The following is a 24,123-nucleotide window of genomic DNA, read 5'->3' on the forward strand; positions in this document are numbered from 1 at the left end:
CTGAAACAGATACGCTTCCCCTTTGGGAGGATGGGCTGAGCCAGGCTGAACAAAAAAGACCTAAAATGAAAGGGAGGAAACCAGAGAAGAGAAGAAAGATGGAACAAGGGAGATCACAGAGAACAACAGGAAGCAGCGCTCGGAGGACAGAGATGAAGGCTTGTTGGAGAAAAGCAAACAGAGAAAAAACTTCAGGAATATTGTGCAAAAGACAGAGAGAATAAATAAAAAAAATGCCCTATAAAAGTGCCAGCTACCCACTGCTGCAAGTGAAACTCCAGCACACTTACGTCAACACCACACCACTGTTCAGCACCAGGGGAGAAGGTTTGAGGGTGGTTTTTAATTGCATGGAAAGGTTTTCAGTGATGCAGATCACCACCTCCAGCTTCCACCGAAGTCGGAGTGGTTTAGGGGTGCTCACAGCCACCGAAAAACAAGACCAAACTTGTTAAAGCCCAGGAGACAAGATGCCACATTGCAGCCTTGAGAACAACCAGCCTTGCACCTGGAGCCCCTGGGTGATCAGCACAGCAGGTGCGGGGAGGGGGCACAGGGACCCGTGCAGGGACACGGCTCAGCCCTGCCCGCCCCTCTGACGTGTGGGCTCCCAGTTACACCCCCGAGCTGGAGCCGGGGTAAGAGGCATCCGCTTGCTGGTTGAAGTGGATGTTTGGCTTATTGGCACGGCTTGTTTAATTTGGCTCTTAGTGCTCAGTCGGTGTTATTAGAGAAAGCAATAAAAACGCATTAAATACTAGGAACTGCATTAAACCAACATGGAGCATGCAATGCAAACCAAGAAAAGCAAGAGGGCTGAGTGTGGAGACTGCCATTCCTTCCTTCAGTCATCCTCTTCTCCATGACTGTGGACAGCGCTGCAGTGCAGCGTGGAGGGGTGGAGAGCCCAGTGGTCACAGCACATCTGGGCAGTGCCACATCTGTACCCGAGGCTGGCTCCTCCCCAGATCCCAGTTCAGAAGCGGGGACAGGTATTCAGCTCTGATGCAAGCCGCCAATTCACACATACTGAGCTCCCCAAGCAGACCTTTGCTTCAGTGCCATCTCCCCAGAGGCAACAGGTGTCCACCCTCAGCTGTATCTCCCTCCAATCTAAGTAAACCACCATTAAAGAGAAGTCTGTGCTCCGCTGCGCACCTGAAGTGTTCTTCATCTCCAGGATTGCGGACCGTGTGCCATCTGCCACCAACCCACGAATGGCAGCAGCTGCAGGGAAGGACGCTGGGCTTTGCACAGGGAGCAGACACCAGCAACCACAGTGGCAGCAGATGGGACTGGTGTCAGCCTCCCAGGCTGCAAATACTGACCAGATTGTCACAGATGTTGAACTTAATCAGTCTTCTTGAAATCCTAATCCACCTCAGCAACACGCCCTCATACGCTGCTATGGTTCATTAGATACAGTTCAGCTCTTCTATTCTCTCTCAGGGCTTATTCTGCAAAAGATGTTCCTCCATCTCTGCAGTCCTTTGCAAACCTTAAGGCCCATTTCACAAAAGAGCTTTTCCTCAACTTGCAATCAGCTCCTACACGTCCCTACTGAGCTCCTTTCAGACGGAATCCTTACACTTGCCACGTTTTTGCCAAGACATCATTTTCTTTTGACCATATAAAAACGACAGATTCCCCCCACCACAGTAAGAGACCGAGAGTCATCAGCAATGACACGTCTGCCACCTGCCCAGGCCGGTGCTCTCCGCTCTGCCCAGCTTTTGCAGCTCAGTCAGGTTTCTCAGTTTCTGCTTTGGCCTTGAGATGGGACTCCTGGGGCCCTGAGATCATTAATTTTCCCATTTTGTTAACTGATTGGAGCTACAGCTGTATCCTTGCATTTCTTGAAAACTGCAACTTCACGTTACGTCTGGGCAAACGGCGAGGTGATTATTGTAAAGCCTGTATTTCCTAAGGAAACAAAGCTTTACATGTGATCGCAGCATGTGTGTGTGCGAGTAGTTCTTGAGCACGTCAGACCACTTCAACGAGACACAGGAGGATTTCTCAAAGCTCTGAGCTCCCAGAGGTGCACTGGGGATGACAGATGGAGCACACAGACACCATTAGCATCCCCCGAGGAAAAGGCAGCAGCGAGTGCTCCCTCCAGATCAGACAGCAGAGACGCCACAAGGGTGAATGCTGTTCATTAGACTGCTAATCATGAAACTACTCGTTAATAATCTCAGTGTGCCAGATCACCTCCTCTTGCCACTCACTTCCCTGCCTGCCTGGAGCTGGACCCTGCACAGTTGTCACATTAACAGCTTCTCTCACCCACCTGCCCATCACCCTGAGACCCAAACCTTTGGTGACAAGGACACCTGTTACTGCAGAATGGGTAGTGGACGAAACAGCGAGAGGATCAAGACACAAGATGATGGGAGCTGCAGTGGAGCAACTGCTGTCCCTCGGCACATCCATTGTTCCCGTGCGGAGGAGCAGCTTGCAGAAAGTGATGTAAATCACGGGAACTGGATCACTGGCTTAACAATGTCAGCACGTCCCTTTGAGGGCATTCGCTGCCCCTACACCATGAAACGACAAGTTATTATTTAACAGCAGACTTCACACAGAGGAATGTTTTTCTGTATTCATGACCTCTAACAAGTATAGCAATTGTTTACTATACTCTGAGCAAACCAGAAGTAGCTATAATGTGATAATTATAGAGAAACCTTCCTAAAAATGTATTTCTGATGCATCAGCAAAAACTCAGCAGGCCCCTCCAGCTGGCACTGGACATGAGAGTTAAGCCCAATTTGAGAATCAGATCATGCACTGCATTTTGTGCAGCTGTGCAGAGACCCCGGCAAGGAGCTCTGGAGCAGATGCTGTGCAGCGACAGGGGGAAGGACAAGAAGGAGCAGAGAAGCAGACAGGGCAGGAGCCACAGGTTCTTCTCTCAGTGGTTAACAGTGGAAAACATCAGGCCCATTTTCAAGATGGATAAACTGAGGTTCTGGAAGTCAGAACAGCAACAGTTTCTAATCTGGCTACTGATTTGTTGGTAGCTGGTTTTAGAGGTTCAGCCTGACTCTAGGCCATGCTGGCATTTTTCATGAAGTGAGAGGATTCATTATTACTTTATTTCATCCCTACACACTACAATAGCATCTGGAGGTTCCTGCAAGAATCAGCTCTTCTCTGTGCTCAGTGTTAGCAATCTCTGGCTTGTGTTCTTTGAGGAAGCATCTACAAGGGCTTCAGACGGTGCTGCCCTGTAGCAGAGCCACTGAAACGTCACCATCCTGCCCCTGCCATGCAGAGCCCGAGGGTGACCGACCCCACGGCTGCGCTTCCAGCTGATCAGGCTGGGAAAGGCAATGCCAGCACACAGGTGTGTGTTTTCTTCTTCCAGCACTTACCTGGAGACAAGCTGGGTTCTTCAGAGACTCTGGTACCTTGGTAGCCCCAAAACACTTCTGTGCCTCAGTTTCCTCACCTGCAAAAAGGTCAGGATGAAAAACCCTCAACCTAGGACTGTGTTCAGGTTTGGAAAACAGTTTTAGCACCTTGAAAGAAGGTTTCTGTGGAAGCCCAAACTGTAATTTATTGCTTCAATTTTAAAAGTGTGTGTTTTACAATCCACAGTCTGTTTACACTTCTACTTTTTATAGCTATCTCTCTAAAAAGAGCTCAGCTCTGGTAGCTCATGGCTTTGGCACAGCTCGTCAAATAATCAGGCTCACCAGCCTCTCCACGACACACAGCGCTTCTGTGTAACTTTGCAGGCTGTGTTTGACTTGTCTGAACTTGAACAGTCACCACTGATTGATTGGCTTCTAAAAATATCCACCCGCCATGGTTTGAAGTCCAGAGAGCTCCTGTTGATTTAGATGGAGACCTTCTCACTGGTCAGAGGCTACAACAGACATCTGACACCCGCCGGCTGCTCCGTCCCGGCTCTGCCTCCTGCCCAGGGAGGGTCCAGCAGAGACCCTCGGCAAAGCTGGACAGCTCTCGGTACCGACAAACAGCGCGAACGGCAGGATGAAAGCAGCCCTATGGGTCCCCTCCCTTCCTGCATCGCCGTTTCCAGACCCCGCCTCCAGCTACTGGTAGTAAGTGGGATGAAGTACAGCTACCAGGAGCCCGGGAGGTGCTGAAAGTGCCCCCACCGCGATGGGAGAGCTCTGAGTGGTCGGGGATGCAGCTGCTGCAGAGGAAGGCACGGCAGCAGACACAGGCTTATGGCTGTGGCAGCCACCAGGAGAAAAGCCAGGCTACGGTCTGTGCTGGAGGCAATGGACACGTTGTGTTTTATAAACCTGCCACTGCCTGGACCAAGCTGTGGTGCAGCCCCGAGACCCCGTCGTCACACCAGCGTTGAGAAAGAACTCCAGGATCCCGGGGTGCAGGGCTGGAGACCCCCTGCAGGGATCGTGGTGTTTGCACCCTCAGCTACTCACACCCAGATTACTACAGCTGAAACCCCAAAATACCTTTTAGAAAGGGAATGTGGGCAGGGGCTTGAGGGGCTTGAGGACAGAGGACCAAGCAGCTGAAACCTGCCGCAGAGGGAAGGGACAGAAAGGCAGACAGAGGGATACATGGGGTCAGGAGCGAAGCCTGCTCGTTCCAGCAGAGATGCACTGATACCGGCGTGCCGGGTGCTGGTGAGGAACGTGGCAGCACCAGGTTTGCAAAAGATGTAAAACCGAGACAGGCTGAGCTCCACGCAGCAGAGCTGGTGGGTCTGGGGCACCCTGGTCACTCACCTGCTGACACAGGAGCTGACAAAGTGCAGCCTAATATATACACTGGGTGTTGCCGCGTTACTGAATGCATCTCACCACAGCAGGATCTTTTCTAAATGATGTATTACAGCTGAGCTAAACCCTAAATAATACAGCTTACTTTCGGCTCTCTGGAATATCACAGCTAGACAGTTGCCTACGGAATACCAGGCTAATGGAAGAAATTAATGGTATTCTGGGAGCGTTCAGGACTGGAGATGATCACTGCAGCCAGACTCCACGTCCACAGCTTCATGCACGATCCCTTTTGTAGATGGGTTACGCAAGGGACCCTGGCCCTGCTGTCCTGATGCAAGGTCTTACAAAACCGGTTGCTCTAAGGTCCAGAGCCCTCATCATTTCCAGGTTAAGCGTGTTCCATGACAGTTTATAATCGCTGTGTCGACCAAAGATTTCCTTTCGTTTATGTATTTGTCCTGTTGCATCTACAGAAAGCAGTGCCCGCACTTCAGCTCTGCTGCGCTGAATGACCCATGCTCCTCTGCTCACTCCTTGTAAAGCGTCACCCGTTGTCCCAGTCACCTTCTGATTTGGATTTATCCTTCCCAGAGATGGATGATGAGAACTGACCGTGACTTTCCACACGAAGGTTCAGTTGCTCCTCATACAGTGGCGGAAGCGCTTCCTCATCTTTTCTGGAAATATCTTGCCCAGCAAACCCTATGATCTCATTTGGCTTTTGTGTTTAGTTTTAAAAGGGGTATAAAGCAGGCTCTCTAATATTTCACTTCATTTTATTTTAGTGTTTGTCATCTGGCAAGAAGAGGGTAGTTAAACTGCCTTTTTAATTAAATTCCTTTAAATCTCTGAAAACAATAAAGAAAGAAAGATAGCAAACAAAGTAAGACAGAAGAATTACCATGTGTATGAGCAGAGGTATTTTTTTCCCGTAACACATTTATATATAAATCTCTTTTCCAAAAACTTGCAACATTTCTCAGCTGCTCAGTCTGTCTCCTGGGTAACGTGACACCTCACAAGAGCAGCCTTGTGCCTCTGCTCTTTAGTGGGACACGAGTCTTGGGAACTCTATTGAAACTCTCCTCGAAATAAAAAGTATTCCTAATTTCATGAAGGTGAGAAGAGCCTGGGGTACCGCATCCTTCTCTCTTTGCTCCTCTCCATCTTCACACAGCTTATGAAAATAAAAGGCTCTGAGCAGCAATAGCTTCATTAAACCAGGTGGTTTGTGCCGTGGTCCCTTCAGGCACACCGACTCTTTCTATAGGGCTGTGAAAAGCTCCTAAGAATTTAGATCAGCAAAGAGATAGTAAACAGGCTTAGGTTTGCTGTAAAAGGGCTCAGACTTGCAGTGTCAAATGTTTAGAGCTCCACAAATTAAAAATAAGGTTGGAAAACACTGGCTTGGCTAAAATAACCTGACCAAGATTCTCTGCCATCAGCACAGCATCTACAGGATGAGATCTCACAGCTTGCGCTGGAAGGTGTGTCTGTCTGACGGCTCAGACCCTGTAATTCAATTAAATCCATGGGGCAATGGTTCTGACCATAACGAAGAAATGGCTCTCAAACATTTTCTGCTGCTTGCACTTTAGTAATATCTATTTTATCATCTCTACATTTTTTCCCCGAAATAAGGAGACAATGCTTTCTGTGTCTCCTTCCTCAGACACCACTGCTCTCCCAGGGACTTCTCAAACACCAAGGCCAGAAACCAAGTCCAGGAATTGTAGGTTGCAGTTGATCTAAAATTGGTGACTTGTCAATTTTAATAGTTACAATTTCCCCACTGTCTGCTTGGGTTACACACATAAAACTTTGAAATGATACGCCTTCTCTCCCCACATAGAAAACCACTGTGTTTCCCTGTCCTCCTTATAGTATGTGACCTTTAGCTGCTCTCCCTTGCTTATCAAGTCAAGGAATTAATTCAGCTCTCAGCAGCTCCAACCACTGACTCTCCATTCACATCCCTCTAAAGGCCCCACCAGCTCCTTGCTCGGTTTAGAAAGATTTATACTCACATGCCCCTTCATATCCTTCCTCCTTAGGCTTTGATTTACCATCCCAGGTTCCTTATCGCTCTATAGCACTTCCTACATGTTTGTCTTTATAGCTTCTCATTTTCCCTCTTTGAAATCACCGATGAGTTTCGTTTCCTTAATGGCAGTGGGAAAAACCCAGCAAAGAGGCCTTTGCAGGGAACCGTGCAAACCTGAGCTCCAGCGGAACGTAAATGGCATTTTGCTTCTGACACTGGCCCTAAGCACAGGAAGGAATTCAACCTGTATCAAACTTCCTTGGGCAGTTCTCAGACCCTCGCCTGCTTTTACATTTCCTGTGCATTCATTAAAGGAAAGCTTTGTGCCTTCCACACGGCATGAGGAAACACGACCTTTCTCACCTATTTTCTCAGTGCCTCCCCCCACAAAGAGCTGCTCCAACCCAGCACCGCTTTCCCTAGCAGAGACAGTGCCACAGCTGCAAAATTTTGCTCTTCGTTTTTTCCTCTCCTGGGGTTTGTCATCAATTAGTTACACAGTTTGTGTTACCCCACTAAAGAAACGAGACTAATGGAAAAAATACAAGGTCATGCTTGAGAGGGGTCTGGCCAGGGTGACCACCACCCTGAGGATTCCCACTGGGGTCTCTTGGAGTCGTGGGTGCACCAGCCTGGAGGAAAACGGTGCATCAAATCCAACCACAAACCCCTCTGCTCAGCTGCTGGTTGGCAGGACCTGAGGTTTGTGTTCCTGATCTTTTAACTCAGCCTTTGAAGTGATTTCCACATTTATTCTCCTGCTCCTAAATATTCCCCCTCTGCAGGGATTAAAGCTGGTAGTAAAATATCTCACAAATGTTTACGATCACAATTACACCTGTTCCTAGAAGAATTTCACAGTCAATTGAACCACATTATTCTCTTCATATTGGTGTTTCCTGCACTGGTATCCAGATTTCCCAACCATGTGAACCAAGTGAGAACCTTGTAGGTTACGATTTCGGAATATTCTTTAAAGTGTTTTAAACTCCAGTCCTCCCCAAATACAGACATACAAGTCAGGCAGATAATGTCTTTAGCTGGCTGAACTGCAAAATAAAGGGGGAAAGATGTTTCCTGTGAACATTGCCTTTGTAAAGGACTGGGATGTGTACAGTCAAGAACTCAGGCCAGCTGCTACAAACGTGGCCGAATCCCGGATTACATCAATTTAAACCAAATTAAGGCATTTCTACTTTAGATCGCACAACTTTGATCCCTGTAGGAGGAATTTCAGTTACCAGCGTGAGTTAATACTGATCTGGGTATGACCAGTACTCAAGCATGCAAGATGCTGGGCAGAAAATCGGGAACATTTGAAGCTTTCTTTGGCATTTATTCAGCCTGAATTTCCCAACAGAAAAAAAAAGGGATCGTCATTTATGGGTGAAATTCCCCCATGACACAATAAGGCTCGCCGATGAAACAGGAGTAGGGCACGCACAGTCAGGCCGTTTGGAAGTTGACTCTGCAATGTCTGGCTAGAAGCAGGAATAGGAAAAAGAGCCACAATCCTTCACCAGAGGTTGCTGAGATTCCCCTGCTCCCATCAAAATCACCTGGAGATCCCAGGTGCTGCAATTTCGGAAAGGAGAGTCTCAATCTATAAAATGTTCCTGGACTCAGTTCAATTTTATGTAAGATCACTGCAATCAGCCCCTTCCCTCCTCTAACACACTGGGCCAAGCAGCAGCAAAACTATATCCACGTTTGCTCAGAAATCATCTTGAAATGCCTTCGCGCATAGGGAAATAGTCTCACACCCTGCACACCACATTTCACATGGGAACATCTTTCAGGTTTCCAATGGAGAGAAATTTTTCCAGTAGGAAAAATTAAGTCCTATAGTAAAGGCTAATCTAAGCTAATATTTATATTCACAAGGATACCCTCCCACCTTTGAATGCCCATGGAGTAAATATGGATGATAAAGGATTATACTGTTGAACTGCATGAAGGAGCTGACAGAAAAGGCACTAAAACTCTTTGCCAAAGAGACTGGGATTCCACAGTTACATCCTGCTCTAGTTATAAGGAAAACACAGCTTATGCCTTCCATTGGGATACAGTAACTTCCAGCAAAATGTTCAATAATTATAGCTTTGTCCTAAAAGGCTAATTGCACAACAAGGTAAAAATAGATGCAAGACTAGCACTTTCAAAAAATGTACTGCAATGTCAAACGAAAGTGCCAAAAATCCCCACCGGCAGGCCTTGGTCTGGCAGAGCCACATCTGGTCACTCGGCTTTTTCACACATTTGGAACAGCTTCTCTAAAATCAGTGAAGCCCCCCATGGCAGGCAAAGGGCTTTTGTGGGATCAGGGGACTCCCTGACTTGCTCTACCGGTGGAAAGTTAGATCTGCTCACTCTTATATAACCTCTTTCAAAGAATATTGAATTACCTACAAGTTACTAAAATTAGACTAACAAATAAACTACTTTGTAGCTGAGCTGATAAAATGTGACTGTTTACATATGATTTAATGCTAGAACTAAGATTAAAGACTACTTCAAACAGAGCCTTTGCCCAATGTGTCATATAAAATTCTGTTTGGTTTCAGCAGAGCTGAGAACGACTTTAACAACCCTGTTAATCAGAGATTAAGAATAGAAAAGATCCTATTTGGCACCAGGTGTGCCATGAATCACAGCTGGGGATGCTGGGGAGCTGCACAAAGGCCAAGGCCAAGCTTTGGGCGCTGGAGCGGTGCCATGTCCAAGCGCAGCCGCCCGGACACGCAGGGCAGAGCAGCACTGGTGCTTGCACACAAAATTTCCTAAATAAGTGTTTTCTAACCCTAGTGGAGTCCCCTCCCTTTTTGATGGTTTTTGTCATGGATGAAACAAGGCATGGGGCTGATGTTCCTCAGATCACCTTTCCCTCGGCAAGGGCAGCACACACATTTCTTTGAACACACACTTCAGTCCTTGTCCGTCTCTGGGCTGTGTGCGCTCAGTGCGGTGTGTTCCCCTGGGCTGGGCTCAGGGTTAGGGCACCTGGCCACTTCTCACAACAGCCGTTGCCCGCCAGCATCTCACCTGGACGTTCCTGTACTTTCTGTCCCAGGGAACTCCTCTGCAGTGCTCCACGGGACTGGTACGGCCACCTCCAGCTCTCCTTCCCAAAAGCATTCTTCTGCTGGGATGGGAAATCAGCCGCTCTCAGTTCATGTAGTGTCTGGTCCATGAGAGGCTTGTAGGCACCATCACTGAACCAGATGTGGTGTAGAAGTGCTGGAGCAGGCGGAAGGTCCAGGCCTGCAAGACCCTGAGCCAAAGCCCCACAAAGTCCTTTCTACTCATCCAAGGCAGAGTGCCAGCACCACAGGCTCTCCCGGCCTCACCAACCTGTACAGGGACAGAAGAGAAAATCTGCTTTCACATTAAATGTATCTAATAATACTTTAAAGCTCAACTGTAAAGGCTTTGCCTGAGCAGCCTTCCTCACCTTCACCTCCCATAAAGCCCCAAGGTCCCCAATATGGATCAGAGGAACTTGGCACATCAGAACAGCCTGGTGACAACGGCTGCCCCATGGACAGGCACTGAGCAAGGACAAACCTTCCCACCAGCGATCCACTAGAGAGACTTTACAAGCCCATCTTCCAGGTTTTAGTTCTCGCTCTGCAAAAACAACGTCCGTATGGGTGGCACACGGTACGTTAGGGTGGTGCCCAAGTATGGAGCTTGCGTTGCCACCTGTAGCTCATTTCCAGGACACACACAACAGCAAAGCCAGCACAGCTAGCCTGAGCACTTAAGAGTGAATTATCTCCCAGCTGTTTGTTGTAGGAAAGACAGAAAAAAATAGACATTTAAGAGATGTTTGCCATAAATATCCTAAAGGTAAAAAGCAGAAGATCTGGAACCCTTCCTTCTGCTATGCAGAAGATAAGTTGTGATGCAGCATGAAAGTCCTTCTGAGTTTTTCCTAGTTCCCATTACCACAGTGCCCAAATATCCCATTGTGAAACAAAGTCTCCCCCAGCGAGGTGCAGTGCCAATGCACAAGAAACATCAGGGGGTTTACAAAGAGAAGAGCAATCCTGGCGCCTGATATTCGGAAAACGCTGTGCAGTCGACCTTTGAAAAGCAATTCTGAAATCCCTCTCATCAAAACAGATGCTCCTAAAACCACTTCTCATATTTTATAGTGATGGTCAGATCTCTGCCCTCACAGTTTTGCAGTGGAATTCAAGTTTATGATCTGTACTCCATAGCCTTTACTTGCTGCAATTCAATGCATGCTTAAGACCCAGGCAACTGCAGAGAGCATGCACAGAATTCTCTTCCCACTTATACTGCATGTGTTTTACATTGCTTAGTTTTTATTGCATATTCCATGCTATTAGTGCCTTGTGTTTCTACAGCATCTCCCAGGTGAAGGGCTCGATTCACTTTAGAAATGTAAATGAAGCTGAAGAATATCACCAAGACTGGCAGAACCCCCTGTTGTGTAACTACTCTGACAACTTTAAGTTGTCTTTTAACTACCGAGTGGTGCCTTTCTGCTCTTGCAAGAAGCCCGTGTTCTGCAAAGGCTGCCAGGCTGGTGCAGGACCAGACTCGTTTCTCCCCGCAGCTCCTCTGGCAGGCGCTGGGTAAGCGACTCTGAGGTTTCTACCCTTTTCATAGCATAGAGCCAGGGCTTCCATGTACTGATTTCCTTGGGAAGCTCTGGGAAGGGGCAGAGCTGAAAAATCCGCAGCTGCACAGCCAGCCCTGACCAGCTCTTCTTCCCCTGCAGGTCCAGGGGGCTCAACCAGCGAGCCAAACACCAGTCAGTGCCAGAGAAAAAGGGAATTCTCCTGAAGGTGCTGTGAAAAAGTGAGAGTCTGGGAGCCAGGACCGAGCGTGCTGACAGTGATATCTTCTTTGCACAGAGCTGCCATGTGCTCAGGTTTTCCTGGATACTTTCCTTTTTTTTTTCTTGTACAAGTTATGCCTGGCAGAAGCAGCAGACTTCATACATTCGCCTAGGATTCCCGAACATCCAGCAGCCAGGTTGGGAGTAGCAATTACAGGACTTCTGGCAATCCTTGATTTGTCACATACACCAGGATCAACTCTACAACACATGTGGCCTTGGAGATTTGAGCTGTTTGGTGCTTCTACACTACATCCAGTGTCTGAGATCACTGCGCATGCGTGGATCAACTGCACAGAACACGCACACCGGATGCTTCCTGCAAATGCTGTATTCACTGCACCAATAAACAGATTTCTGCAGGACTAATTACCTCAAGCTGACTTTTAGCAAGTCTTCTTGTACCTCAGCGTGTCAGTGGGATGCTGTCAGAAATCTACAAAGTTCTGCAAACGCCTAGGACAGATTTCAGTTCAGTTGAATTAAAAAGGTCACCCAAGAGCAGCACGATCACACAACCAACTCAATCACACAAGGTGTCTGTCAGATCTCAGTCCTGTGTGTTGTTCTCAAATAGGACTCTCTGGATTCTGATTGGGCCCTCACACGTCTCGCTGTGCCCCCGGTACTCTGACATATGTTCAGCTTTGGTTAAATTTGACTTCTTGTTGTGTTACACAACTGAGCTTTACTCAGTGTTATCTTTTGATTGACTCCTCCACTATTCCCCTCCCAACGTGTTTATCTGAGGCCAATGACAGCCAGCAAATACTTACTAGAACTCTTGTCTCTGGCAGCGCATTCTGGCAGCAAGTGTTTTCAGGCAGTTTGAGAAGTGGGTGTCACTTACATTAGCTCGCTCTCAAATCTTGACTCACCCTTCACGCATACAATCCCTCCTGCAAATTCTAGGCCATGGATTTTAATAGAGTTTCCAAAGTAGGTGTGAGGGCCGCTGGCTGTTCTAATTTAGTTCCTATTGATTTATCTTGTCTCCTTTCGCAGCAGCAAATTGTAAATGCTTCCTTTGCTTCTCTCGGTGTTTGCTCCCTGCATGACAAGCCTCTAGCATTGATGGAATGTGTTAGTGAAAAGTGCCTTGATGTCTGTTTTCAGTATCGTGGAGACAAAGCCATCACCCAGTGACAGTCCCGCTCCGGGAAAGCTGCCTCATTCAACCTCAGAGAGGAAAGCTGGGCCCCGTGACGTGAAGGCTCCATAGTAAAGGACACACAAACCAATCTCCACAAGAGATAAAATAAACCCATTTTCAGGACTGGAGGCAAAACTAAACTACCAACCCATCGCAGCCTCTTACATCCCCCATGGCAGAGGCTAAGGTGGTTACAACCATGAATTTCTTTCTTAAAAGTCGAATCAGTTGTCGCGGGCTCCTTTTGGTCCGCAACAGAACGCATCCTCCAGCGAGAAGTCAGAAGTCACTAAAACCTCTAGTTCTTGTTTTGTCCCTAGTTGAGCTCCTATTTCTACAACCAGAAGAGTGGTGAAAGGAGAGCCTGACACTCAGGTTCACGCTGAGCCACCACCTTCCTCCGAGGCTTTGATCAAGACCTTCCAGGTAACACTCCTGGTGAGCTGGCACCGAGTACTCGTGTTTTATTCCCTGCAGACCTCTGTGTGGCAGCTGGAGGCAACTTTGGCCCGTGCAGAAAGGGAGAAGTGGCGCTCGGGAAAGTGTGTCCTGTGTTGTGTCCAGCAGCCCGGGTGTCCCTGCAGAAGCTGAGGACGTCACATCAGGACCCTGTGGCACATCCACTGGTTTGAGTGACAGAGCTTGACTGGCAGGAACGTGGCCAGAAGCTGGGGAGCACATGGAAGAACAGGATCTCCCTCTTCCAGCAGCAGCAAACTGTAATATGGCTCAAACCACATCAAGAAATCATGCTTGAATTCTTGTTCTCACAAGTCGTTTAGGCAGGAATCTCCAAACCTGCTCAGGGCTGGAAAGGACCCCAGGTGTCGAACCTGCTCTCAGTACAGGGGCAAAGCCGTGGAAGTCCATGGTACAGCAACGTGATTCAGGAAAACTGACACTTCATTAGTGTGAGAAAAGGCATCTCAATCTCACCTTTCAGATGCTCCTTTAATTAGGTCTTGATCCAGTCCTGAGCTGGCTCTGTCTCACAGGAGAAAGCGCCGTGTTCCAGTTGCTTTTAGTTCTCATTCATGACTTGGGCACTAAGCACACATTTTTTGCAAATATAGCAGGAAGTATCCCCTCTAGGGAAGGGGACATTTAGATGAAGCCTACAAAGATCATACATTTTCTTTTTGGTTATAATTATGTATTATATTAGTGTTGGTTTTTAATGAACAAAACTAGTGACTTCATCTTTATAATTACACATTTAAAAAAAGAAGAAGAAAAAGAAGTTGTTATAGATGTCTTTTGCAATATGGTTCCTCTGCCTCCTTCACGGGAATCCCGGCATGTGCCTCTGAAACAGATACGCTGGGACTGGCATTTGCCAGACTCGAATCCACAAACTCTGCCTGTGCCAGTTGTGAATTACAGAGCTGCTGTCTGCAATGACCGGCTTTCGCGGCGAGGGCAGCCATCGTTTGAAAGGCTGAGAAATAAGTATATCATAAACCAGCATATGGGGATTTCATTTACAAAGATCTAATCAAATTTTGTTCTGAAATTTCAATATGCAGGATACACACACAGTGTATATTTTTTCTTTCTCTTTGGCTATAAATATACCTTATAATTATCTTCCTCCATAATGCGCCTGGTTTTTGTGCTGGTAAAGTAACATCTTAGCCTTTTGTAGTCTGTTACAGTGCACTATAGAATTTTTATGGTATGTTACAGTCTGGTTTGGAGATCATCCAACAAAGTGATCTGCTTCCTTTAAAAAATAACATAAAATACTGTATTTTTCATAATGTGTATAAAGCTATACAGAAATCCAAGCATGGAAAATAAGCACAGCACTGCCAACACCAAGCACTTAGCAGTCATGTCCTAGGCCACAAAATCATGAGTTTGCCTTACAAATCTTGAGATTTCAAAGAAACACAATTTGGGGTTTCCTCTATTTGCCCTTCTTCCTTTTAAAACTCTTTGGTTGTTTCCAAGCTATTCTGTATAATCCCCAAAGTTGTCAATTTACCTTCAGCTTTCAGAATGCTGAAACTTCCAAGTAATTACAGGACATGGGGAACTAGAGCTTTGAAAAACAACTGTAACAAAATCTGGGGTAAAATGGCAAAAGCTGGTGCTGCTGCAGGCTGAAATCCACTACCTGGCACAGGGCTGACGCATCCCCAGCCCCGTCAGCCCTCAGCGCTGAGATGTCAGGGAATGAGCAGGAGCTCAGACTGCCCTCAACACGGGCAGCACTTGAGGGGCTGTGCTTCCCTTTGAAAACTCCAACTTTTCAGCTCACTGCTTGACAGGCTCTCTATTCCCAAACCAAATTGCATCCCCAGCCTGAAAAGAGTATTTCAAAAATAATAATAAAACACTTGCTTCAACCTGAAATATAATTTCCTTTAGCAGAGTTTTGGATTTTTTTTTTCCAGGAAACACTAGGAAAAAAAGGCATTATTGATCAATCCAAAGCAGGCACTGCTTCCACCCCGTTTTTTCTGCACAACTCTTACTCTGAGAGCTGCCATTCTCACTGTGGCTCATGGTGCAGATCCCTGTGCTGGCTCAGCTCACACAGACAAACACATCCCTGCACTTGCTGGGACAGAATCGGAGCTGCACAGGGGGATTTTCTGCTGTTGTGGGTTTGTATACAAGCGTCCCATGGAGTTACCACACCTCTACAGGAGACTTCTTAGTTATTGTGTTTGTTAAAGGACAGAAAGAGGCAACATACCCTCTGCAGCGGCGGCTCCTGCGGGGACAGCAGCTTGTGAAGGGCTGGGCTGGATTCCCATCCAACATCTGCACCCACATCTTTGAAGTTCACAGGATGGGCCTGGGTATGGAACTCTCGGGCTTCCCTGGTGAAACAAAAGCATTTCATTGTAGTCAACAGGGCCAGACAAACAAGCATTAAATGGTTGCTCATCTGCCGTCTTCAGCTCAACTCCAGGCAGGACTCAAAAGCAACGCACTAACAAACCCGGGTGCCAAGTCCTGCGTCTTGGCTCTGCCTGAGGTGCACCGAGCCAGTTTTCATGGATGCTAAAATACTAAATCCTGTGCAGAGCAGGGCACATTGCTCGCCAGGCAAGCCTGTTTTCAGTTTTCTGAGACACTCTTGAATTCATTTTAAAACCAAGATTTCAGCATGAGATCTTTTTTCCCTTCTGCCTTTCATGATTTACCAGAGATGGGAAATGGATTCTGGTCCATCTCACCCTCCCATCAGGGCCAGGGCCAACGCAAAGGATGGGGAGACCCAAACCTGCAGTCCTTGCGCCCTTCAGTGCTGGGGTCATGAGAAGGTTTCTGGAAAGAGACTGCACATTCATCCTAATTCAGATAAAAGGGCCAACTCTGAACTAATTTCAGGCCTCTCTATCCCTTTCACTTTGCTGCTGGTTTTGGTTTTCCTTCTGTGCACAGGGTCACAGCCACAGATGCAACCTTCGTGTGTCCCAGCACATCCCTCCTGTCACCCACCCACCACTGCGTGCCTGTCACATGCGTCCCCAGCCAGGTGTCCCACGCGTGAGTGTGCCAGATCACACACAAGTGCAGCTCCTGTCACTCTGCAGCTCATTGCTGCTCGGAAGCGGCCTTGGTGAGCGAGGCAGTGGTGCCTTCACCAACGCATCCACTATAGTTAAAGACTGGGCATCTGGAAGCCAATTTACCATCCAGTGTCAAATGCTCAAGAGCCAGTCATGCAAACGCTGCACAGGAGGAGCCCTTCCTCTCACAAGTAGCCCCACAGCACACGCAGGAGCACCTGGCTCCAAGCACAGATCCATTTTCAGATTACTTGTTACGAGGTATGTTAATTAAAGGGCATCTTTCACTCTGGCATTCATTGCCAGTAGACGGGCTGCATGCAGCAGAGATACGCTCTCAGTGTTGACATGTAAGGGGAGCATCACGTCAGCAGTGATAGGAAGGTGTTGATGGGATAAAGCCCACCCTCCCAGCAGCTCCGTCTCTGCAATCCTAGCAGGCCATGAGCCAGCCGGGTGGTTGTCTCCTCTGTTCTGCAGTCCCAGCATTAACACTAAGCAAGTGCATGAAGACATCAGCGAGATTGCAAAGACCTCACGCTGTGCTGGGTGCTGTTCATAAGGCAAAAGGCAGACCTCGTGTTCAAGCTAACCGGCAAAACACAGCTGGAGAAAGAGAGGTGCAGGGTCAGATCTGTCTTAGATGCCCAGTTCCCACTGACAAATCACCTGGAGTTGGAAGGAGGCACATCCACCTGCAAACGCGGGGCCTCGGTGCCATTGTGGTGTGGTTCACGCTGACCTCCCTGAGACCGCACAGCGGGGTGCAGCAGATCAGGGAACACCAGGACAGTTTCCTCATCCTCTTCACCAAATTACACTGGTGTGAACTGGACAGGTTCACCCTGGCGAGGCAGAGGTGGGGTGTAGCGCTGCAGCACCTAGCGGCACAGCTCCATGTCCATGGCCATCACGAGGGACCCCGTAGGACACTGTGCCCTGTTCCCATCAGCTGACAAGGGCCTTTAGCTCCAGGGCAAGAATAAAAAAGTAGCATGGTTCTCTGTGAATTTCAGTTGTTCCTTAAATATCTCCTTAAATCTACATCAGGTCACGCTGTGAGTCAGTCTGACACGTAAAAGGGCTGTTTCGCAAAGCAGCATTATGTTCCATACAGATGTGATCAATCACTCAAAGCAAATAACCAGCTCCAACAACCACCCAGTCCCAGCAAGGGCAAACGTCACCCCTGTGCCAGCAGCACCCACATGGTGCAGATCACAGGATCTTGTGAGAGATCCTAATGCCACGTCCCCAAACAGTGGGTGTCCTATGCAAGAATGATTTCTGTCCTAAAAAATAAAGGCAAGTTCTGCTCAACTTTCAGGCCAAAGCAGCTCCCATGATTGCAGGGAGGCTGCAAGGCTCCAGAAGCCTTCCTAATATTTACCTGCGATCATGGGACACTCACAAAGTCGCGATGTTCATTTGTACGTGGCGGTTAAAGAGCCTGAGGAGGCTGCAGGTCCACGGGCATCGTCCAAGCAGTTGTGCCATAGCATGCAGAGTGGACAAGGGAGTAGATTGGGGCCAACAGGAAGAACTGTTCAGGAATGCCTTGCTGAAATAGCCCCTGAACTCCATGAAGATTCTGTAAGCAGCACTATAAATGGTTTTCTACTAGGTTTTAGCCCTCAGCTTGTCCGGCCAAACCCACAAGTAAAACAGACTGTAAAAACAGAGAAAATAGCAACACAAAGTGCCACAAACCCCCCGAGAGGAGAAATTTTTCATCCTGTGTCCAGGCAAAGACTGAGTGTGGCTGTGATGGCAGAGGCTCCTGCAGCCTGTCCTGCCGGGTGAGCACGGCAGTCCCCGCGAATTCCGTCCTGCAGGGCCAGGGTGCAGCAGTGGCCGGGCAGGCTGGGGACAGCCCCATCTGCCCTGGGGACAGGCAGGGAGGTGCCTTCAGATCAAGGCTTCTTTCTGCAAACTCCTCCCATGCTGCATGGACCGTGTCCAGGTCCCAGTTGAGGGTGGGGGCCTTAGGCCAGGGATCAGAGCTGACTGGGGTGGGTGGGACGCAAACCTCCAAAGGTATTTCCAGCATTACCCCAGCCGGCATTCGCCTTTTTCTCCCAACATGTGAGAGGTTCGACTTGTATCCTCATAACCTCTGCTCTAAACAAAGCGGCAAAATCATTAAGTAAGGCAAAAGCAAATACAAAAATCTGGATGGTGCAAGAGCCCATGTGTGGGGAAAACACACTATTGACCCAATAGGGCAGGGAGCAAAAATTGCAGCTAAAATCGTAGCTTGGGAGAGCATGGATCAGCCTGGCCCATGGAAAGACATTTAGACCCCTGTGCCACAGCAGCACACGCACCAAGACATCCAGCTGTGAGGATAGCAGGGTAAACCCTCGCTGAGGAGTTGCCAAATGCTCCAGAAGCACTCAGCCATGGCAGAAACAGAGCCATGGCATCCTCCACAAAGAGCTCTCTTGCTAATTGAGCAAGGAAAGGCTTATTTTTGGAAGAAAAACATATATATTTAGAGACAGGCTAAAACAATAAAGGAAAATTTAAAAGGCTGAACAAAGGGACCAGCAAGTCAATGACAGAAATTAAAATTTCAGAAGCAGTTGCCTGCAAGCGGGCACAGAGGCTGCGCAGCCAGGGGAGCTCGCTGCCGGGGAACGGGGACAGCAAGAGGATGCAGAAATACATTTCAAATGGCAATAAACTATCAAAGCCAGAATCTGCATCAAGGATTTAAAAAAAAGAGAAGTGTTGAAACGATGTGGTCTCCTTGGGGAGGAGCCAAACGGCAGGGAAAGCTGAAGCTGATGGGGTATGTGTTGTGATGAGAAGCACGGGAGGGACCGGGGGACACGAGGTGGCTACAAAGGGACACACAAGTGCGGCCTGTCCCTGCCTTTGGGAGCTGGAAAGGTTATGGAGCTCCATCACAGATCTTTTCCAGACAGAGGGATGCAGACACTATTCTTTCTATGGTTCGACCATCTCAACCAGCTGTGGAGTTACAGAGTGGGGATGTGAAATCCTGAACCTCTCATGAGATCTTGTTGTGTTGCTGCGAGGCGATGGCTGGTGATGGGAACACTGAAGGTGGCCGCTTGGCAGGGAAGGTCCCAGTGCTCCATTATGCATTGACACCCAAACTTGCAGAATGTAGGAAACAGTCACCAAGAATCTGGCAAAGCAAATCACGTTTCTCCAGAAAGAGACCTGCCTGGAAGTTGGCCATTTTCTCTAACACAAACCACAAGCCTTTGACAGATTTTTAAAGAGGATTATGCTGAGAACCTCGGCTTTTAGGAAAATTAAGAGGTTTCTAAAGCCACTTGCAGTAACTACATTTAAGCAAGGTACCTTGCCCACCTCTGGAAGCAATTACCTAATGGCAGAACCCACCTAGGTCCTGGTCTAACTGCTGAATTAGATGCTAATGACTCCCTTGCTGTTGTGTTCTTCCTGCCGCCGCCGCAGTGAGAACCGCTGCCTGCTGGATCACTGCGGGGCTGCTGAGGACGCTCCAGCCGAGGCAGCCGTTTGGTCTCATTAACTCAGTCTCTTCTCACACACTGTGGGCCAGATTTGTGTGGTAAAATCCAGAGCAATTCCTTTGGAACGATACATTTCCCAGGTATGGCTGAACACTACTGGCTCATTTCAGCAGGGTTATTCTGGATTTACAGCAACGAAACTAAAAGGAAAATTAGAATTTGCCTATCCTTGATTATTAATTAGGAGAATATAGAATGTGAATTTAAAGCACTGAATGGGTCCCCAGAATGCAGCCGAATTAGAAGAAAAGACACTTTTTGTTTTGGAATAAAATGGTACGATTCAGGAATAGGTACTCCAAAGTAGTGTCTTGTTATTTCGTAACTCTGGTGTAGCAAGTATAGCAATGAAGATTTAGCAAGATGGCCATTTTACTTTTTACCTTCTGGGCATCAGAGAAACTACCTTCCACCTTATTTTTTTTTCCAAACTCAGTTGACTCTCCTGAAGAGTTTCTGTTCATGATTAGTGTGAAATTCTACAGGGCTCACCTGCACCACTTCCTTTCAGCATTAGCTCTTATTGCCAAACTCCTGATTTATTTAAAATGGAAAAAAGAATCACGCAGAAAAGAAAAACAAGCATCTGTAGGAGTAGGGCAATGTTTTCCAAACGTGCTTTCCCCATGCGTCAGGGTCCGTCTTGTGCACTGACACATCCCGCAGACTTGCAGCAACTTGTGGGGCAGAGCCGTAGGTGTGCGCAGCCCGTCACGTGGAAACACCCGGGGAACCAGGGAGAACACCACGCACCCCAGCAACTACCCTATAGGAGACACGTCCCCGGCAATTCTTTTTCCCAGGATATCAGCATGCTGCTCATTTTACTCCACGTTTTGAAAACTGCGTATGTCCTGGAAAGCAGCTCCTTGGTGTTGGACTCCGGACATTCTGGAGGAGCTCTGACGGCTCTGCAGAGGCTGCAATTACAAGAACCATAATCCACGCTGCCCTGCGTGTCTTGCAGCACTTCTGCTGAGACTGGGAAACGTGGGCTTGTCTAAGCCTGAGAAGTGATTCAAACTAAGAGGTTGTGCATTCAAACCACAATGGCTATTCCTGCAAAACGCCGCAGCCTGGGCACAAATATTCTAAAATGAAATGTGACTCGATACTACCCGCTTTATCCCTTTGGACAGTTTAGTTACTTTGGCTTTAAAAGCCAATTATGCTAACATAGAACAACGTTCTATTTATTTCACAATGAGTTATGCAGGAATATAGATGATGGAATGAGCCCATCCCTAAAATTAAACCCAGAAAAGCACACATTGAATTGCATATATTAATAACCAGTGTATATAATTTCTGTGCTAAGACCAAAGGTCCTTCCTGATTAGGACAACTTGTGAGGCTGTCAGCAACATTTCCAGCCCCAAAATATCATTAGCTAATCTGAAAGCTAGGCAGTTATTTTTCAGTGGCTTGGACTGTGATTTATAGGATGGTGTATCAGCCCAAACCTCCTCAATGATCTTAATTAAACTATGAAGGTGAAAAATTAATCACTATACTTATTTTATTATGCACAACCAGTAAAAAAAAAAATACTTCAAATTTACATAATGTCTAACTGAAAATTATTTAGTAGTCACATTGAGACTTGGATTATTATTAATTATCTAACTTGTCTTTTTATCATCGGGGAGGAGCAGGTGATGTTTCGCCACCAAGTTTCTGTACATGGAAAAGGCAGGGGCTGCTTTGGTGTATTTCTGCCTTTTCCCACAGATGGCCAGCCTCTGTACCTGCTCTGGTACACTGTTTTAATGCCAAATGTCTACGCCTCTCCCCCAAAAACAGCTCTTTATCAGCACTCCATCTCCAAAAATACTATTACTGGTAATATATAACATACGCTGTGTGCCATTAATTAATCTTCAAGCCAGCCCTGTGTGGAAATAACTGGTCTTGGTGCTGAGCAGGATTATACTCAGGTTTCTCAAACAGGCAAGAGAACATGATGGGACAGGAGCTTCCCTGCAGACTCCTGCCTGAAGGTGCTCCTGGAAGAGCCCCACGTTGTGTCACCACCACGTGCCCAGGACCAGCTTTACCATCGCCACCTGCTCGCTTTGGGATGCTCCGACACCTGCCCTGTCCCTGCAGGGGACACAAGCCCCGCACGGGGCTGCTGGGGTGAAGCTGTTTCCACCCCTTGGGTCCCTTCAAGGCACCCGAGTGACAAACTGGTCCTCGAAGCAGCAGGTTGGTGCTGGCCAAGCCCCTAATCGCTGCTAGGGCGAATGAACTCCTCTCCACTCAATGTGTGTTGACTTCTCCCTGAGGGAAACTTATCCAGGACACCCTCATGGACCTCTGTGACCTCCTCAATCCATTGCAGCACCTGACTTACCAAAGAAACGAGCTCTCCTCCCCGAGCTCCTGTCAGCGCCCAAGAGGAGTCAGGGGGAGCCACGGCCATGGGGTTCTCCTCAGAAACCTCCTTCCCACGGCCCATCCCCAGCTGTTTCCCAGGACACCCCCAGATGGCTCTGCCAAGCTCACGGTGCCGGGGCTGGCGGCTGCGCAAGGTGGGGACCGTGAATCCCAGCATGGGACGTGCTACAGCGCTGGCCGGGAACAAACAGCAGCACAACGACAGGTCTGTCCATAGTATCAATACATCAACCAGAAGAGATCCCCCAAGGTAAAGACAACAACCCGCTTTATCAATTTATCACCTTAATGAGCCAAGATTGCAAATGAGAGACAATTGTGTGGGCTAATGCCTTAGTACGAAACTGGATAAAACAGAAAACCTGACTGGCACGATCTCTGCAAAACAAAACAGACTATTTATACTGATTTTCCTTAAAAATACCAATAAGAAATGTTGAAATTAACAAAGTATGCCAAAATTAGCCTCATAAGGAAGTCAAGGAGCACCTGGTAAACTATTACCTGCTGCACTGCATTTGAAAGCTAATTTGGAAAATTATTACACCATGAGATTCCTTACTACTAGTTTAACTATCTGCAAGAAATCACTGGCCAATTTTGGTATCAGCCATAGATGAGGATGGATGCTCCTTTCTAACTCTACCAAAATGGCTTCCAGCCGTACACCCCGTGGTGTAACATTGGTGTCCGGTTCTAGCGACACCGCACCGAGAAGCCACAGCGGGGGACTCAGAGCTACTGTGGGGTTCAGAGACACAAGGCACCCCAGCCCTCTAGAACTTGAGGTGATTATTTAAAGAGCATGAGGGGTTTAACACCACAAAGTAACTTCCACACAATTAAATCCCCACATTTGACAGTCCCAAAAGCCAAGCCCCACCTCGTCACATGCAATGCACCTATGCTGAAGTGCTACTGGACCAAGGCTCAAATGGCAAAATAAAGACCGGGAGACTATGACTTCATTGGACCCGAAACAGGGAAGACGTGTCAGTCAGTCCAGTATATATTTATATATCAGTCTTCAGAGAACAGCAATGCTCACTTGTCCTCATATGTTTGTGTGCCTGGGGAGAGGTTTCCAGTTACAAAAATTTATTGCAGGGTGACACTCACAGATCCGATTTCTTGAGAGAAATAATGAAGTCCAGGACTTTCTGGCAAGGAGCAGAAATGTCAGTATGACAAGCTGATCGCTTACTATACCATAACTTAATACATCCTGTGCGTGTTTGGGAGGATGTTTTTGATGAACTAGCAACCCAAATTAGCAAGGAATTTTTAGCATGTGCCTGGTCTTCTCATACATCAGGTATCAGGATTCACCTTGAAGAGGGAGATCATTCCCTAGGCATGACTCCATTTGCTCTAGCATTGCGATTTATGACTCCAAGGTGCTTGGAGGGAGGAGTGGAGAGGTGGGAATGTCCACAATTATTCAGGGAAAGCAGATGCTATCAGACAAGACTGCACCCTCATTTCCAGATCACGCAGCTCTCTTAACCAGGACAGCAGGAACAGCTGCCAGCACCGTCTGTCTCTTGATGACCAGGATAAAACACGGACAGTAATATTCTATTCTCCAAAATGCAGAGGACAGTTGCGGAGTGACCTGGAGTGCTGCCTGGTCCCAGGGAGTTAACCAAGTCCTTCCTTTGTAAATCCCTGCAAGAGCAGGAAGCGAGGTTGGTGATTTTTCACTTCCAGCAAAGCAAAGGACCCTGCAGGGGCAAGTTAAACATTGCAATGGTGGTATTAAACATTGCAATGGTGGATCATACAGGGATGAAACAGAATGGCTGACATGGGCGTTGGCAGTTGATAACTCAAACTGCCAAGCAAGAAGATAGGTTTAGGCCCACAGTT

The 24,123-nt window shown here is 47.7% G+C and overlaps 1 long non-coding RNA gene across 10 annotated transcripts in view; it reads right to left on the minus strand.

Moving 5' to 3' along the window:
- LOC110359292 (uncharacterized) overlaps positions 1 to 24,123 on the minus strand; it is a 77,690-nt gene that overhangs the window by 21,198 nt on the left and 32,369 nt on the right. For 2 of the 10 annotated variants that reach the window (XR_010467058.1, XR_010467059.1), the window contains exons 2-4: positions 15,502 to 15,628; positions 9,817 to 10,125; positions 3,381 to 3,457 (exon numbers count right to left, since the gene is read on the minus strand). This is a non-coding gene — a long non-coding RNA (uncharacterized LOC110359292). The other 8 variants (XR_010467056.1, XR_010467054.1, XR_010467060.1 and 5 more) reach the window with 8 other exon arrangements.

Source organism: Columba livia, chromosome 18, assembly GCF_036013475.1.
Source record: "Columba livia isolate bColLiv1 breed racing homer chromosome 18, bColLiv1.pat.W.v2, whole genome shotgun sequence".
NCBI lineage: Eukaryota > Metazoa > Chordata > Aves > Columbiformes > Columbidae > Columba > Columba livia.